This window comes from Filicampus tigris, chromosome 3, assembly GCF_054856515.1.
Source record: "Filicampus tigris isolate MCC_2025a chromosome 3, RoL_Ftig_1.0, whole genome shotgun sequence".
NCBI classification, from domain to species: domain Eukaryota; kingdom Metazoa; phylum Chordata; class Actinopteri; order Syngnathiformes; family Syngnathidae; genus Filicampus; species Filicampus tigris.
Genome location: NC_141219.1, coordinates 5,859,868 through 5,876,760, shown reverse-complemented (window position 1 = coordinate 5,876,760; position 16,893 = coordinate 5,859,868). Strand labels below are relative to the sequence as shown.

The following is a 16,893-nucleotide window of genomic DNA, read 5'->3' as shown; positions in this document are numbered from 1 at the left end:
AATCTTTTCACACTGTTGTTTGCACAATCACAATCACAAAGCGAGGAAAACAACGCGTTGGATCAGCGGGAGTTCTGGGACCGATGTAGGTCAATCAGCTTGGAGATGAAGTTCCTGCATCCTACTTATGCCGCAATTACAATGCAAGCCCACTTGTAGACGGGAGTACGACAAACAACTATAGCTGAATGTGGCTCCTTGGCTGAGGCCCCCCTTCACTCGAGCATTGTTTCTCCCCGCACGCCTCCCTGGGCCGAGCTTTACCTTGAGCCGCACATCTGTTTCTATGGTGATCCCACTTTACGACGTCGGCTTGGAAAATATCTCGGGGCGAGATGTTGGCAGGCTACAAGGAGTGATGCACTTTTTTTTTCTTTTAAAAACACCGTCGTACATGAAAGAGAATTAACCGCGTCACGTACTCATTCACCGCTGCTATATTGCGGGCATTAAAAAAAAAAAAAAAAAGACCTATCTTAACCCCACCGCAGCTTGCAAACATCCAGAGGAGTTTCTAGGCTCCCTGGTCACTCATGGCAAGAAGAACCATGAAGCCCGTTATCTCTTTCGGGCGAAATTTTATGTGAAGTGCAGGATCTCTGCCAGTGCACGACGTCGCCACGGAGCGAGAGTAAAGTCAAGAGAGTGACTTTTTCTTCTGAAATGACCGCAGTAAATCAGAGTTGAATGTGCGCAAGATGCAAGTTAATATTCTCTCCCTCCGAGTTTTCTATCTCTTTGAGACAGATGCTGGCACGCTATGACGGGTGGAGTTAAGAGTGCCTTTTCCTTTTCAAATCATCACAGTAAATCAGAGCAGAATGAGTGAAGGATTCCCACACGATTAGCCTGTATGACGAGGTACAGTGTGAGAAAAATAATATTGCTTGATGGTCTCTTCCCTAAGTTTGTGTATTTGTTCCCTCAGTTCACTAATATGTGCCCTCAATTTACCATTCTGTTCCCTTCATTTTGTCATCTGTTCCCTCACTTTAGTAATCGCTACCCTCAGTTTCCTGTTCCCTCCGTTTTTCAGCTGCGGGGGCTCCATATCAACCGCGTGGAACTAGAGCAAGGTTGCCTTTCAGTTGAAAGAAAAAGGGATGCAAGATACAGTATATCATGCCACGACAACTTTAAATGTGATTCACAAAACACTGCACATACACACTAGTAAGAATATCACATTCAAACTGAATTTAAATGACAGATATATGGAGGTATATACGACGGACCCCCGGAGTAAAACTGAGGAAATATATTAGTAATCCCAGGGAATGGATTAGTAATCTGAGGGAATTTTTTATTTTACTCATACGGTAGCACCAGGGGTGGCTCCATACTATTCCAAATCAATGTTCTCCCTTTTTAATGGCACAATGATGGGGGAAAAAAAAAGAAAAAAAGATATAAAGTCAGAGGAGATCATCCTTACAAAGTTAAAAAAAAAACTACAGAGTAAACCAGCTAGCTATGCTACTGCTAAAGCCATTCGAGAGGCTGCAGCGTCTGTTTGTTTGTTTTTGTTTGTTTGTCATCAGCAGAAAGTATATCAGCAAATCTACAGATGTAAAACACAAATACTAAATACATTAGCCTGACTATGGAAAATCAGAATGCATTATTACATGTGTTTGAAAATATTATATTGGAGACATGAAGACTTCCTGTTTTAGTACAGTTATTTTATGGTGCTACTGCTTTTTTGGCTTTTTGTGAGAAGCTCGGGTGAGGCCGGCTTCTTGCTGCCACACTTCCCCTCTCATGTACCAGAACAGGAAATATGCGAGTGGAGAATTTCTAACAAGGAAATGATCTTGAATGGATAAAATTCAATCCGTTCCTCTTTGGCTATGGCTCAATATTTAAATATCCTTTATCAGATTTGATGGTTTAGTCACAGACTTTGCCAAAAAGTGCCATGCTTCTCGTTTATGAATGTTGGAATGAAATTGTGCTAAAATGTACAAAACAGTGAAACTCATCCTGCCCGGTTAGGAGTTCAGCTCCCCTAAGCCTCTGGTCGTAGAATCGTCGCTGCCGGTTGCTCTTCGCATGAATCATTACTAGCCAAGAAGTTGCTGTCAGTTTCTAAAAGGTTGGCGACCCCTGTTTTACCATCTCTTTCAGTGCGGTTGACTGACGTGAAATCTGGCACAAATGTTCGGTATGACAGGCAGAAAAAAAAAACAACAACACAGAACTTATGCTGTGGAGCCTTCTAGTTCAGTTTGTGGGGAGTTCTAAAATGTATTTTAGACGAATGGAAACATTTTTTATTTTTTTTACGAGTTGGGATGATGCATAATCTTTCCCAAAAGAGCAATTTAGACTTAAACTTTTTACTTATTCAGTTTTTTTTCTCCCCGCCTCGGGCAGCCCACGAGCGACGTTTCCGAGATGAAGACGCGTTTAATAGGAGAGGAAAGAAATGAGTGGAAAATCATCCGTGAGGATTTCTCTCTTTGGTGTCATCTTCTGGCTGTTGCGATGGGCTTGTCGGGAGGTCGGATCGCTTCGGAGAACGAATGACGTGACATGAAATCGACTTGCTGACCAATCTTGAGTGTATGCCGTCATTTTCACAAAATCAGCTGGGCTCCCGCTCACCGAATGACCCTGGACAGAATGAGTGATGGAAAAAGCTCACCAACAATATAAGTCTGCCGATCTGCAGCCTATCCCGGTATCATCTGACTTTTTACCCGAAGCTGGCAGAGTCTGACTACAGTAGATCCTGCTACCATTTTTCCAAATAAAACACTGTGTTCCCTTCACCCGGGCTGAACTATCGCGCATCAGTCCATTTGCCGCCCATTACGGCGGTGACCTCCCGGTTCACCGCAGTGGGGTGGCGCATTACAAGATATCCCGAGAACTCACGGGACGCGCTGTCCTGCCAATAAAACTTCTACTCGGACGAGCTTTGAGCGAGCAAGAGAGAGAGCGAGGTGCCCTTGTCAAGTCTTTCGAGCTTATCACCTGAAAAGCCAGGGAGGCTCCCGCTGCTCAGGAAAGTCACTGGGAACAATTTAGCCTCCATTGTTGAGTACACTGTGAATACGCCAGCGCAGCACGCCGACTCCGCAGAGACACCTTCCGCCAATCAATAGCCCATGACTTCTGGAAGACAAAAGACCTTGCCAAGCGAGGACACGTTGGCCCACCGGGTCGAGGACTCGCAAACGGTTTTATGTTTGGCGACTGGCCAGTGACATGGGAGCCAATAGTCTATGGAACTGACAGAATTCAATGTTCAGTCAGTGTGCATTATGCAGCCATGAATCCGAAAACCTCAACACAATGGAAAAAATGAAATAAAAAATAATTAAATATACAAATATGCAACTCCGCAGTTGTCGAAGCGTAAGTATACGGGGGTCCACTGTTTGTCTAAGATGTCATACTGTAGTGGAAGGCAGTAATGGAAAAAATGAAAAATAAAACAAGTTTTCACTATTTTTTGGAGTGAACTTTTCTAGATGTTTTTTTTTGTACTGAGTCTGAATCTGCCCTCATTTTTTCTCGAGCACATCAGGTTTTCATAATGATAATGATAATAATAATAATAATAATAATAATAAGAAGAAGAAGAATATATGGAACATTGTGATGCATTAAGTAGTATTCATGAATTAAGGGTTAGGTGGAATTTTTTTTCTGAAATAATTCTGTATAAATAGCATGCATGGTAAAATCTGCATTGCACAACCTTTTATAGGTCAAACTTAAAGGGGAAGTCAACCCAATCATCTTTTTTTTCAAGAATATGTTCTATACAGGCCCACTAATTGAAACAAGATATTCTGATAAATATTGCATTTGCTGGAATAACATTTAATCCAGACATTTTTAGCCATATCTGGGGGCGGCCATTTTGTTACTTCTGTCGACTGAAAATGACATCACAACTACTCAGGGCTCAGGTAACGACAAATCACGGCTGACCTGTTTTCTGAAGCTGAGCCCTGAGCAACTGTGATGTCATTTTCAGTCGACAGAAGTGACAAAATGGCCGCCTCCTGAGATGGCTAATAAGGGGTGGATTTTGCTGCTTAACTCATATTGCACAAACACAATTTTCATCAGAATGCTGTGTTTCAACTAGTGGGCCACCAGAGAACATATTCTTGAAAAAAATATGTTTGGGTTGATTTCCCCTCTTGAAAAACCCGAAAAATGACAATTTCTCAAAACGTGATGTGCTAGAAAAAAAAAAAAAAAAACTACTTTTTTTAAATCAGCGTCAAAAATACGTTTCGGGCCACAAAATCCATCCCTTATTAATATTTGCTGGGCACCAATGTTAATAAGACACAGTTGTTTTACTAGAGCACCCTCCTCCTGCACTGAATCGTCTAACTAGTGAGAAAAAAAAAGCACACTGGTTCATAGACCTCGATATTAAAGATGGTGAACAAATGTTCAAACGACATTTCTTATCACCGTCTACGGTATTTGTTTCTGCTTTGTAGCTCAACGGGAAGTCACATTCTAATGCAAACTAAGCCAGCACACAAACACGCTGTGATAAAACACGTAAATAAGCTTCCCCAGGATCCCTGGAGAAAACAACTCCAAATACATAGAAACCAGCGGCGATAGACTGTTTGCGTGTTTGTGCGGATGACAAACAATGGCGGCGTGTGATGTCACGGAGCAGCGCGGGCGAGAGAGCCAGTTTGCGTGGGAGGCTCCCAGGGTCGATGGGAGCCACAAATCCGGGAGTGCTCTGATGAGTTTGTTTGGAGCCCAGCTGCGTGTTGCCTGAAATCCATTAGAAATCCTGTGCGCGTGTGTTTGTGTTTGAGGAGAGGCCGCGGCTGTACTTTGACTGCGGTCCAGGCGGCCCATCTCAAGTGTGGGGGGAGCCCGCGAAGCAATCAAGAAGCCTGGAAAGTCGCGAGGCATCAACACAGGCCATCAGAAACGTCCCCCGAGAGTCCAACAGCGAGGCCATCTGTGGGGAAAACAAGACGTTTGGGGGAAGGTGATTACGATCTGTGTCGAAGACAAACTTTGATGTCTACTCGTTGTGTTCTATTGTATTTCTCAGGGATACGTTCAGCAAGGTTTTCGGTAACCACATGTATCAGTTAAAAAAAAACAAAAAACATCATTACTGCTTTTGTGGTATCAGTACTTTTGCATATAGGGCTGCTCGATTAAACGATTTTGAACCGTTACCGAATTTTCTGGATAAAATCGGCACATTCAATTTTGTTATTTTTGGTGTATCTAAGTGTAGCCCAGTTGTACTTTCTGTATTGTGTTCTGTTTGCACATTCTCTTCGTATTTGTACTTTCTGTTACTCTTCTCTTCGTATTAAGATCTCTGTTTTCCGGTGGTTACTTCCGTGTTTGTCATGCGGTCACGCGAGTAGCGCGTTCGATCCAATTGCCGAAATGCGGAAGCGATTGTCCGCTGGAAGAGGAGAAAGTGACACATGTGGGGGATTGTTTGCGGCAGGAGCCGACTATCCGAGCCGACTGCCGAGTGAGTGAGGAAGTGAAGTGGAGCGTATGTTCAACTGACGGAATTGGCCAGGTCGATGGTGAGCTAGGAGCCCGGGATTGAAACTTGGAAATTGCCTGCAATAGAACTGAACCATTCTGAACCATCCCTGCTCTGGGATTTTGACAATGACTGCACTTGCGCCAGTCATTAAAATAGTGCCCAATATATTTTATTATATGATATATTTTATTAGATTATATATATATTTTACTGAGTTGACACAGCAGCTCTGTTGTTTGATACAATTTTGTATGGGTATATGGACAAATGATAAAAACTGCTTTTGTTTGGTACAAAACCAATTTTATTTTTATCTGTACCAGTGTATCAGCATATCTCACCACTGCAAGCGTCTTCCTCACAATAAACAAAATATCACCATCGAAAGATAATTTGTTCAAACCAATCTGCTTACATCGGATTCAAGGTGAAATTCTCACAGGTCTATACTGTGCATGCAATTGACATTGGGCATGAAATTGCCATTCAAAGCGTGCGCGCCACCAGTTGATCTGTATGTGCGGCACATGACGTGGCTCAGGGCTCGCAGGCAGCCGGCATTAAAAGGAAGCTGTCAAGCTAAGTGCTCTCCTCAACCCGCGTGCCGCCACTCTGACGTGTTTCCTGACCCGTGAATTGAAGTCTTGTCAAGATCTGCTCGCGTTTTGCCTCTCAGGTCGGCAATACCAGACCCCTGAAAATGCTTTATGTCCTGTGTCTCTTTTACTTGTCCCAAAGAGAGCTCTTGTTAGCTGCTAGCTAACCTGGGGATGAACCCTAGATGTTTTAAGTCCCTGAAAGCTTTTATCTGTATGCTGTTTCGATACAAAACCATATCACAATACCAAAAGATTCATCACAAAATTGATATTGCATCAATATTCTCGTATGCAGTCAACACCTGCACAGTCACAGTTTGTAAGCCGTCAATTTGCTGAATTGATTTGCAAAATATTTGGGGGATAACCTATTCGCCATTATTCGCTGAAAACTCACCTCTTTTGTGTTTTGCTCAAGCCAAATCCATGTCTACGATAAAAATATTACTTAGGTAACATCTTGTGACCAACGAAGTATTTTAAAGTGGCAGGGGGGAGAGCAGCTTCATTTGATCAGGCCATAACTGTTAGTTTTATTTATGTACCGTAAGTTTGTGTTACGTTGTGGTTTGTGACCTTCTTTGTTTTGTTGCTCACTAGATAAATTAGTGGCCAGTGTCTGCTATTGCTCTTTGAAGTCAAACTCTTCTTCAGCGAAGCCACAGTGTCTTTTTCTCTCTTTACTACTCACCATTACTGCAATGCTGTATCAGTACAACGGCACAAAAGAGCAATATCTCTGAATTGCTTGGTATGATTCTATTCAAATACACCAATACTGTATCGGAAAACCAAAAGGTCAATATTGATATGGATAGTCATAATAATGTATTTATATACCAGTATATGGACAGAATATTGCTATTGCTAATATTGCTAATATTGCTATAGCTAGCTATCACATTGTTGTTTGTTATGATATACATTTAGTATCTAGGTATAGATCCTGTGTTGGTACACAACTGAAAAAGTGGGCTTGCCTGACATAACATCAGAAAGTGTGTTGACTTGAGGAAAACCTGAAAGAAATTAAGAACTCATCAACATAAAGAAGGCGATTAGCAGGTGAAAAATGGCATTAAGATATTGCAGTGTGTGCTATTATTAATCGGTACTTAACCTGCAAAAGATTCCACAGTCGTTGGGGCAGCATTCAAAGGTGACTCCATCACAGGAGTCTGAAAGACACTCCGAAAGAACGACAAATGATGAGCTCTCGATGAATCCCCCAAAGTCCCGCCGTTAATGCTCGACGAAGGTTGGCAGGAGGCGAGGCTTTCATTCGCAAATCCGTCATGTCCGAGTCATCGTCATTCATTGCTTTGCTGATCTATCGCCCAAAAATCTGATGCTGAGCAGCAGAGATGCAAAACAGGGTGGACCGTAACGACTCATGGGTGTTGTTGGGGTGCCGACTAGAGGGGATGCAGCTGAGATTGAAGGCCTTTTTAAAGAGGTCAACAGGGATAGCGTGGATTGATGTCGGCAAAATGCTGAGCCGTGGGCTGGCAAAAATCTCTTGGATCCTCCACATCCTGGCTACCACCTCTTTCACCTCCTTTACTCATCCAGGCACTATTGAACTATGCAAATGTCTTCGTTTCTTCGTTCTTGCCATTAACTTCTGAAACAGATGACTAAAAATTCCATCGCCAATTTTTCACATCTCTGTTGTGACAGTATTCTAGCTTCATCACTCTGCATTATTTGCTCAACGCGGAAGTCAACCCGCCAAAATGATTTGCCATAATATATTCTATGCGCCTTCACTAGCCACAACACGGCATTCTGATTAATATTGCGTTTGTGGAATATGAGTGAGGCAGCAAAATCCACGGGGCGGCCATTTTGTCACTTCTTTCGACTGAAAATGACGACCAAATAGCGACCAATCAAGGCTCGCCTGTTTTCTGAAGCTGAGCCATGATTGGTCGTTATCTGGGCCCTGAGCAACTGTGGTGTCATTTTCAGCTGACAGCAATTTTTGGTTTGACTTTGAGTGGACCACTGTAACTGTTGTTGATCAGTATATCACATTGGACACTTTTAAGCGCTTCTTTTTCTTCTTCATTTACAATCAGCACTATTCGCACCCCCACACTGCTCAATTTGACTCACTGTATACTGATGTGTTTATGTCCTAAATGTATATACAAGAGAAAATTAGTTCATGAATTTAAAAATTACATTTTCTTAAAAAGACAAAATGATTTATTAAAAAAACAACAACTGAAGACACATCAAGAGTATTATATCATCGTTTGGTATGATACTGCCAGGATACGGCAACATATAGACAAATGATTGATATTGTTGTTTGGTGTGACACTGTATGGGTACACTAGGATTTTGTTAAAAAAAAAAACAGCTGCTGAGCAGGAAAGATGGCACGTAAAAAGCAGGTGGCGACTAGAGGGGAGACATCCAAAATTGGTGGCGTTTTTAAAGAGGCGAGGTCAGCGGTGATAGCCTGGAGCTCTTAGCCCAGCGAGAAGCAAAGAGATCCTGGCAGCTCTCATGACGGATAACAAGTCACCTGAAATGGCTTCCTGGGTGGCAGCCATTAGACAGACAATTTGCAATCATCCCTGGCCCAATTTCTACCCCCTCACTCCACCACCACCACCCGACCACCTCTCTGTCTCCGTCGTCTCTCATATTACGGGGCGCCTCGCTCTGGTGCCCCGTAGACCTTGGCACTCTGAGTGACAGCAACTTAACTAGTTTGGTCACAGAGAGAGAAGGAAAGAGAGAGAGAGAGAGAGAGAGAGAGATTCACTCATCACACATGCACCAAATCACCTCTTCTGCTTTTTGGACATTTTACTGAAAGGATGTTTGGCCCTTGGCGCAAGTCTGAGTGACATTAAAGTGGTCTTTTCCAGAGCCGGTCCGCCTATCCACCTATGACGAATAAAGCGATAAACGATAGACGGGAAAGTTTAAAGAAACAGTCAGGATAAATATAGTCGAAAGCTCTTTTTTTTCTGTCTATTTTCGCAACCCCCTCGCTGGCCGATATTTGAAACGATGAACGGAAAGACTCACCATGGCATGGAAGCCTCACCGCGGCCGGACTAAATGAGTCTCTTTTAAATGCGGCGAGGCTTCCGTGGTTCTTAAAGGTACATAAAGCTTCAAAAATGTCCTGGAAGGTGCTAAAAGGAGACGCATTTAGTCTGGCCACGGTGAGGGGGTTGGGAGTTTTGCTAGTAGTAGTTTGTCGAAGCTGGTAGTTGGAAACGCTAACGGAAGCCCGTTTAAAATGTCTAAGGTGATTACAATTTGGATAAACGGATGACGGAAAGGTACCCCGGTTGTAGGCGGAAGGCGATAAATAGACTGTAAATTTTTTGTAAAATGCCCAGCTCTGGTCTTTCTTTCCTCTTCTTTGCTTAACTGATTGACGGCTTCCACTGTGTCTATATAAGTAAGTGATGAAGCTATTGGTGTACGGATACACCAGCTGTTTATCTGCACACGGGGTTAATAAATCAAAGGGTTCCGTGGCATCTAAGAAGAGTATTGAGCATAATGACATTTCTCTAATTTTGTGGTCGTGAAGATAGTTTTTTTATCTGTTGCGATCATCTGGACGTGACCTTGGACTCTGACCTTTTGGATTCAGACTTGATTTGGAATCGGACCTTTTCGGACTCAAACTTGACTTGGACTCGATAAAGGTGGACTTGACTACAGCCCTGGCACATAGACATAAGAGTGATAACTGATACACCAGCATACAGTGTCGTACAACTAGAATGTGTTATATCATCGCTTTGTATAATTTGATATCACAACACCAGCAAAAGTACACAAGACCCGTTTCGCTATGTACGTGTGTTTGTTTGCAGAGGTGAGGTCCAGGTTGACGATGACATCCCCGTATACTGTGATGCACTCAAATGACATTGTGATCGACGCTGAGGAGAGATGGGCAAGTGTCGCTCACTGAAAATGAACACATGTGAGAAAACAGTGAGTTCAAGTGCGGAGAGGAGTTGGAGATGGAATGAGTGGGAGGTGTATGACAAGATGAGAGCAAAGCTCCGGAGGTGTGCAAGGTGCTGACACGGACAAGTAAAGACAGGAGGCGGAGAGGAAAGGTGAAAATGGGAAGAGTACGCATGGAGGTTGGACAAGAAGTTGAATTGGAAGAACAATAGAAGTGGACTGAGGAACCTGAAGATGGAGCTGTCTTTTGAGAGGATAAAGCCATTTTCTTCGACACCAGCCAATGTTTGGTACGATTGCAATTAATTAGCATTACGACAAAAGATTGATTTCGCAATGTACTCTTTGGTAGGATTGCTCCACCAGCACATAGACAAAAGATCAATATCGCAGCATTGTTTGGCACGATACTGTAGTCAATATACTAACATTTAGACAATAGATCGATACTGCTATGTATTATAGTGTTTGGTTTGGTACGATGAGCTATCAGTTCACCAGTATTTAGATTTACTGTGGCCATGACTCATACTAGTTGGCACAATACTACGTCCATACACACAAAAATGGATCACAGATTGGTATCACAAAGTACCCCCTTGTTGTTTGGTGTCATACTGTTGCAATACGCCAGTATTTACATGAATAGCTCAATATCACCATGATTTGGATTGTTGTTCTGTATGACGCTCATCATAATATCAATTTGCCTGATGTAGACAAGCATTAACATGATGTAGGCCTATGGTATGGTGCAAAAGTGTACCAGGACACATGTATATCATTTGGTATTGTCGTTTGGCAGAGGTGGGCGTTTCGTCAGGCTGACGGACGCCCGTTTTGCTGACGATTGACGGATGGCGGGACACCTTTCAAAAACGATAGACTGATGAACGGCAGGAGTGGGTTTTCATCCGTCAATCCAATCGTCACCAACAGCATCCGTCAGTCCGTCACTGGCGGGCGCCCATTTTTCTGACGATTTTTTTGGGGGGGGGGACCAACACACTTAACAGACGGACTGACGTACTGATGATTACAATTCAGTTTGTCATGAAAAATGACGGACTGAGGAATGACGGCCGGTTATCCTGGCCGCTGATGGATGACGAATGACGGACCAGCAAAATTTAGTAAAATGCCCACCTCGGTCGTTTGGTACAATGCTGTATCGATAAACCAGCTATAAGGATAAAGGTTTTGTATTGAAATACATTTAAAACGGTTTGGTATGATACTGTATCAGTATATCAGCAAATACATAATCAGAGATCACTATGCATCGTACGACTGTGTATCAATATTGTTATGGATCTTTTGCTACAATACTGTATCTGTTCACTAGCATTTAGACGACGTATCATTTGGTGTGGTAAAGTATATACAGTAAACACAAGATTGATATTACTACGTATCGTACTGTAGGTTACAAAAAAGCAATCAGCGCAAATGTGAATCTGTGAATGCAAATATGCCATGATTCACCACAAGTCAAAAGAGGGATATTGATGTTCTGGTACAAGGCTGCAGCTCTCAGGCCTGATGTGACCTCACTTTTAAGGTTGGCGAGTCTTTCGTCTCATGCTGTGTCAGCTCCCCGCAACGTCGCGACTAGGGGTTCTACCACGACACTTTTCAGTCTTCAAACATCAGCTCGCACCCGCTCACCATGTTACTGATTTGTCGGCCAATGTCTGATGACATCATTAGGTTCTGCCACAGACACAGACTCGACTAATAACTGTATTTTTCCTTCCTGATGATGTGCTTGTCATTGAGTCACGCTCTGCACTGAGCCTTTGCTTGTAATTAAGCATGTAAAACCATTAAAAACATGTCATTGCCTTAATGGATTGATTGCTGCCTTTTACATGCAAATGATTCACACGCTTCTGATCTTTTCATGAGTAGAGTAACGGGATGTTTTATTATATACCGTACTGTATATACGTATAGAAAAATCATAGCATTGCAAATTGAATTCAAATCATTTTTCCGAATGAATGTAAAAATGTCAACAAAAAAGTTTGTTTTTTTCTGTATATATGTATATATGTATATATAATGTATATATATATATATAATGTACATATATATATATATATATGTATAAAGTGTGTGTATATATATATATAATGTATATGTATATAATGTATATATATATATATATATATATATATATATATATATATATGTGTGTATATGTATATAATGTATATATATATATATATATATATATGTATATATATATAATGTATATACATATATATATATATATATATATATACATATATATATATATAATGTATATACATATATATATATATATATATATATATATACATATATATATATATACATTATATACATATACATATATATATATATATATATATATATATATATATTTAGTGGCGGATTCACTGTGTGCTGCTTAAATAAAATGCAATATAGCAACCAACGCTTTTCAAAACGTATCCCATGTGCAGCCATGACCCAAAATGGCCGCCATACGCACCAGTCAAAATGGCAGCGTGTCTTTAGTGGCCGTTACACGGTCGAGATGAGCCGCCTGATGGCTCCTCTCGCGGCACATTTTTTATCATATCTAACCACCGCCAATACCCTGCTAAGCACTTTGCCCGAGCAGGCTTGCTCTCGCTCGATACGCCGCCCGGAGGCATGAAGACGTTCGCCGCGACAAGACGAGCGGGAAAATGAGGAGGACGGGAGCCTGCCGGCCTGATCTCAAGCGGCAAATTAGGGCCCGGGTAAAAATCGATAAGAGAGGAGCATGCACAGATTTGATTAGCGTGCCAGCAGCATGCAAAACACACATCGATGTTTCGTCATCGATTGATCCAAAAATGTACACACTGAGTGACAACGCACTTTGTTTTGGGCTTTCTTTGCTCTCCCCGTGTGCCCGCGCTCCATCTTAAACAGCACTTTGACGCTGACCTTTCTTCCCAGAATAACAAACTTGCTTTTTATTCCCGCCCAGCCCTCACTAGAAGGTGGCGGAATGTCACGGATCGGCTTGGCCCGGCGGAATATTTCTCCCTGTAGACTTGAGAATCAATAAACAAAAGTGACATTCAAAGCAGAGGCGGCGCCTCGCAACACATCCAATAAAAGCCATCTGAGAAATGGAACAGGCCCGCTTGGCTCTCACACTCTTTGTCGTCACAGGTTGAAATTTTACGTCGACGGGACAACCAAATCTTATAAGAATCAAGTTGTATTTTCAAGAAAAAGTCATTTATTTTGGACAGAAAGAGGTTACATATTCTGTACAATGTTATGTGCATTTTGCAAATCTTGCAAGAACAGGAAAGAGTTTTTAGATTAGAGAGATTTTATAAACAAGGGGGAAAAATTACAAAGGCACACATTTTCTAAAAAGTTTAGCATTTTTACAAAAAGTCTCAATCTTAACAGAAAACTAAAAAAGTGGTTTATTTTGAGGAAAACGTAGTTTTATGTCAGTATTTTATTTTTTTAAGTCAATTTTTTGGGGAAAGAAAGTTAAAGGGAAAAAAAAATAAAAACGTATCAGTAACTTGTAGTTGTATTCAGGAATAAAATTACCGTATACAACAACAATTAGTCATATTAAGTTGTACATTTTTGAGGAAAAGTCCCGACAATGAAATTGAATTTTTTTTTTTACTAGACTGTTTTTTATTTTTAATGGAGAGTTGTTTGTTTTTTTCAAAGGGTAATATTACAAGAATAAAGTCTAACATGGAAAAAATGAAGTTGTGCCAAACACTGATCATGTCTGCGCATTGCTTTCATTGCAAATCCATCCCTTTGTTTTATGCAGTACTTTGCTATTATTTTTGAGTCGACAGTGGACTTTTCTCTCTTTGTGTCCCAGCACTGACTTTCCATATGTGGATGCACAGCAGCAGGTGCTTGTGTCGTGTTCATACTTTAGCTGATCAATGTTATGCTGCATTCGTCTTAAATGATTCATGGAGAGCAGAGCATGTACTTTAAAATTTATTACAACTCTGTGTCACATTCCATCTCCAGGGAGATGTAATCCTTTATTTTCATGTGCATATTCATGACATAATGCGTCTGATGTGTTATGTGAGTGACATATTGCTTCAGTAAAATCAACCTGATTCATTAAATCCAAATCCAATTAAGTCCACCTTTTCTTGTCTCCAGTGACCAGGCTCCACATTTTCTCGAGTAGAAAGGCCTCAGTAGGTTTTAGACATTTATGAAAATAAAGTTGTGATTTTCAAATTAAAAAATCTGCAATATTGAGACCATTTTTATTCATGACAAAAAAATGGAGAGAAAAAAAATATATAGAAAAAAAAACAAAAAAAATTCAGGAAAAGGGTACATATTTTCAAGAATGTAGAATTTCAATAGAAAAAGAATATTGGAAAAATTGCCACATTTTAAATGAAAAAGCGAGATAGTTTTTAGATCTCTTATTTATTTATTTATTGAGAAGTCTTTTTCATAAACAAATAGTCATGTTTTTTTGTGAATCTAACAACAAAAATATTTTATTTTTTTTAAAGAAAAAAAATATATAATAGCCTCCCCTCGAAAAATACTTGGATGGCCATGCTATAGGCAGGGGTGTCAAACTCATTTTTGTCCCGGACCACATTGATGAATAACTACTTTTGAAATTAAAGGCCAGTAAAAACTGTTTGTTCAGATATTGTTACATTTATTTTAAAAGGGGATTAGCAACAAAAAAGGCTTGCGATATTGGAACATTTAAAGGTAAAGATCATTTGTAATTTTGCTATTTATTTAGCAAGAAAAGTAAAGTGAAGAAAAACAAGTAAAGAAAAGAAAATCAATGCAGATAATTTGCTTTCGCGAGCTACATACAGTACAATACAACACAATACAATACAACTTTATTTATATAGCACTTTTCACAACAGCTGCAGCTGTAACACAGCACTTTATACATACCATAAAATAGCAATAATACAACACTAAAGACAGTGAATGATACTAACACATATACAGCACAGTGTCATGTTGGGTCGAAAGCCACAGAATAAAAATCACATAAAACGAGCTTTAAAAATGGACAGAGTGGGGGCTTACTTAACATTTAACGGAAGGCCATTCCAGAGGGAAGGTCCGGCAACAGAAGACTCTTGATCCCATCTGACGCTCCGGTTAGATAAATGAAAATGAGGTGGCGGGCCAGATCTGGCACCCAGGCCTTGAGTTTAACTCCTGTGCTATAGCGGGAGACAAAAGGAAGTGGCGGTCGCTTTGGGAAAAGAAGAAAACAGGAAGTGGCAATAGTGAGTGAAAGAATCGAGGGGATGAATACCTTGAAGCATTTATCCTCCGAGTCGGAAGCGGCAGCTCCCTCCAGGACATCAATCCTGTACCTCCCGCAGCGTAAGGGTCAATTAGACCTTTATTACAGGCAAATGCGCATCTTGAATGTACATGCACTAAGACGAATGATGCAAAAATCCTTTCTTTTCAGTGCTGCTTATACAGCGGGTCATAAATCAAGGCGGGGTCACTAATCTGATCGTGAGCTGCTCCCAAATCCGCCGATATTCCCGAAAGGCATTAATGTGGATTCAAGCTGACATTTTCAAGCATCAGCACCTTTTTTTTTGAGGAGGGTGAAGGTGTTGTTTTTGGCAGCCGTCACCGCAGGATTGATGCCAGAGTGCCAAAGCTAAAGGTTCTTATGCACTGTTTCATATATTTTTTTTCCCCTCCCCCAAGTAATATTTCATCATCAAGGTTTGCAGCATTTCTACAGTTTGGAAAAATCCTTGGAAAAGTTTCAGGATTTAACTCAGCTCAGCTAGGAAAAGAGATAATGGTAAAAGGTCAAGGCCATTAGTTGTTAATATATCGCTTTTACGGCCCATGGAATTTTTTTTTAATGTCAAGCTTGTCTGTCGCAGGCGGGTTTTAATTAGTCTTGAAGAAATAATGGAAGCCCATAAAAACACTTCTGTTTACATGAAGATAAATACCTATGATGAAAATTAAAAAGTCAATTAGTCCGCTAATCGCTTAGCATTCATCAATACCAAAATCTCTCAAGCTTTTAGACTTGGTGAAGTAGCATGTGGCTCATTGGCCAAGGTTATTTTTGTGCGTTCTGTTCCGAGCAAGGCTGGATTTACACTGCAGGTCCAAATACCCAATTTTTGGCTTTATTTATTTATCTATTTCCACGTACATTTCAAATGACACATATTTTAATACGTTGAACACGTATAAACTGAAGTGGTTCCATAATTCCCCCGACACATGGTGAAATATGCCACAAAAGTAGCACAAAAACCTAAAGTTCCCACCCGCATTTATTTCTTTTTCTTACCTTCCGTTCAATTCTGTCTTTTATTTGACAGAATATGAGAAATGTGAAGAAGCTCATCACAATTGGACCAGTCGGAAGGGTCCATACTGTCATCAGTGAGCCGTGGTAAACCGCGAGCCGAACCATATTGCGCCTCCCTAGACCATTCACGGAACCCATGGTAGCGCAAGAATTCAAAAAATAAAGAATTGCCCTTCTGTACAAGCGCGTGAGCTCATCTTTTGGGCCCATGTGTCAAATGTCTAAGCCTTGGCGGAGGTCTGTGCCGCGAGAGCTGTCGCCCCTCAACTCCTCGAGCAGCCTCCTTGTCCTTTTTACCGCCTCGCCAGGCACATATGTTTACCAAAGCAGCAGCCTTCCTACGGTGACTCACCCTCAATGAGGAGAGATGGAAGGCAATCTTGCACCCGCCCCCCCACCACCACTTCTACCAACCATCCCTCCTGTGCAAGGTTAATCTGGTCCACAGC

At 41.1% G+C, this 16,893-nt stretch overlaps 1 long non-coding RNA gene across 1 annotated transcript; it reads left to right on the top strand.

Moving 5' to 3' along the window:
• Nucleotides 1–4,730: 4,730 nt before the first annotated feature.
• On the top strand, nucleotides 4,731–11,920 carry LOC147149679 (uncharacterized). Its single transcript, XR_015086224.1, has 2 exons — nucleotides 4,731–4,990; nucleotides 9,972–11,920. It is a non-coding gene; the product is annotated as an uncharacterized LOC147149679 (long non-coding RNA).
• Nucleotides 11,921–16,893: the final 4,973 nt, after the last annotated feature.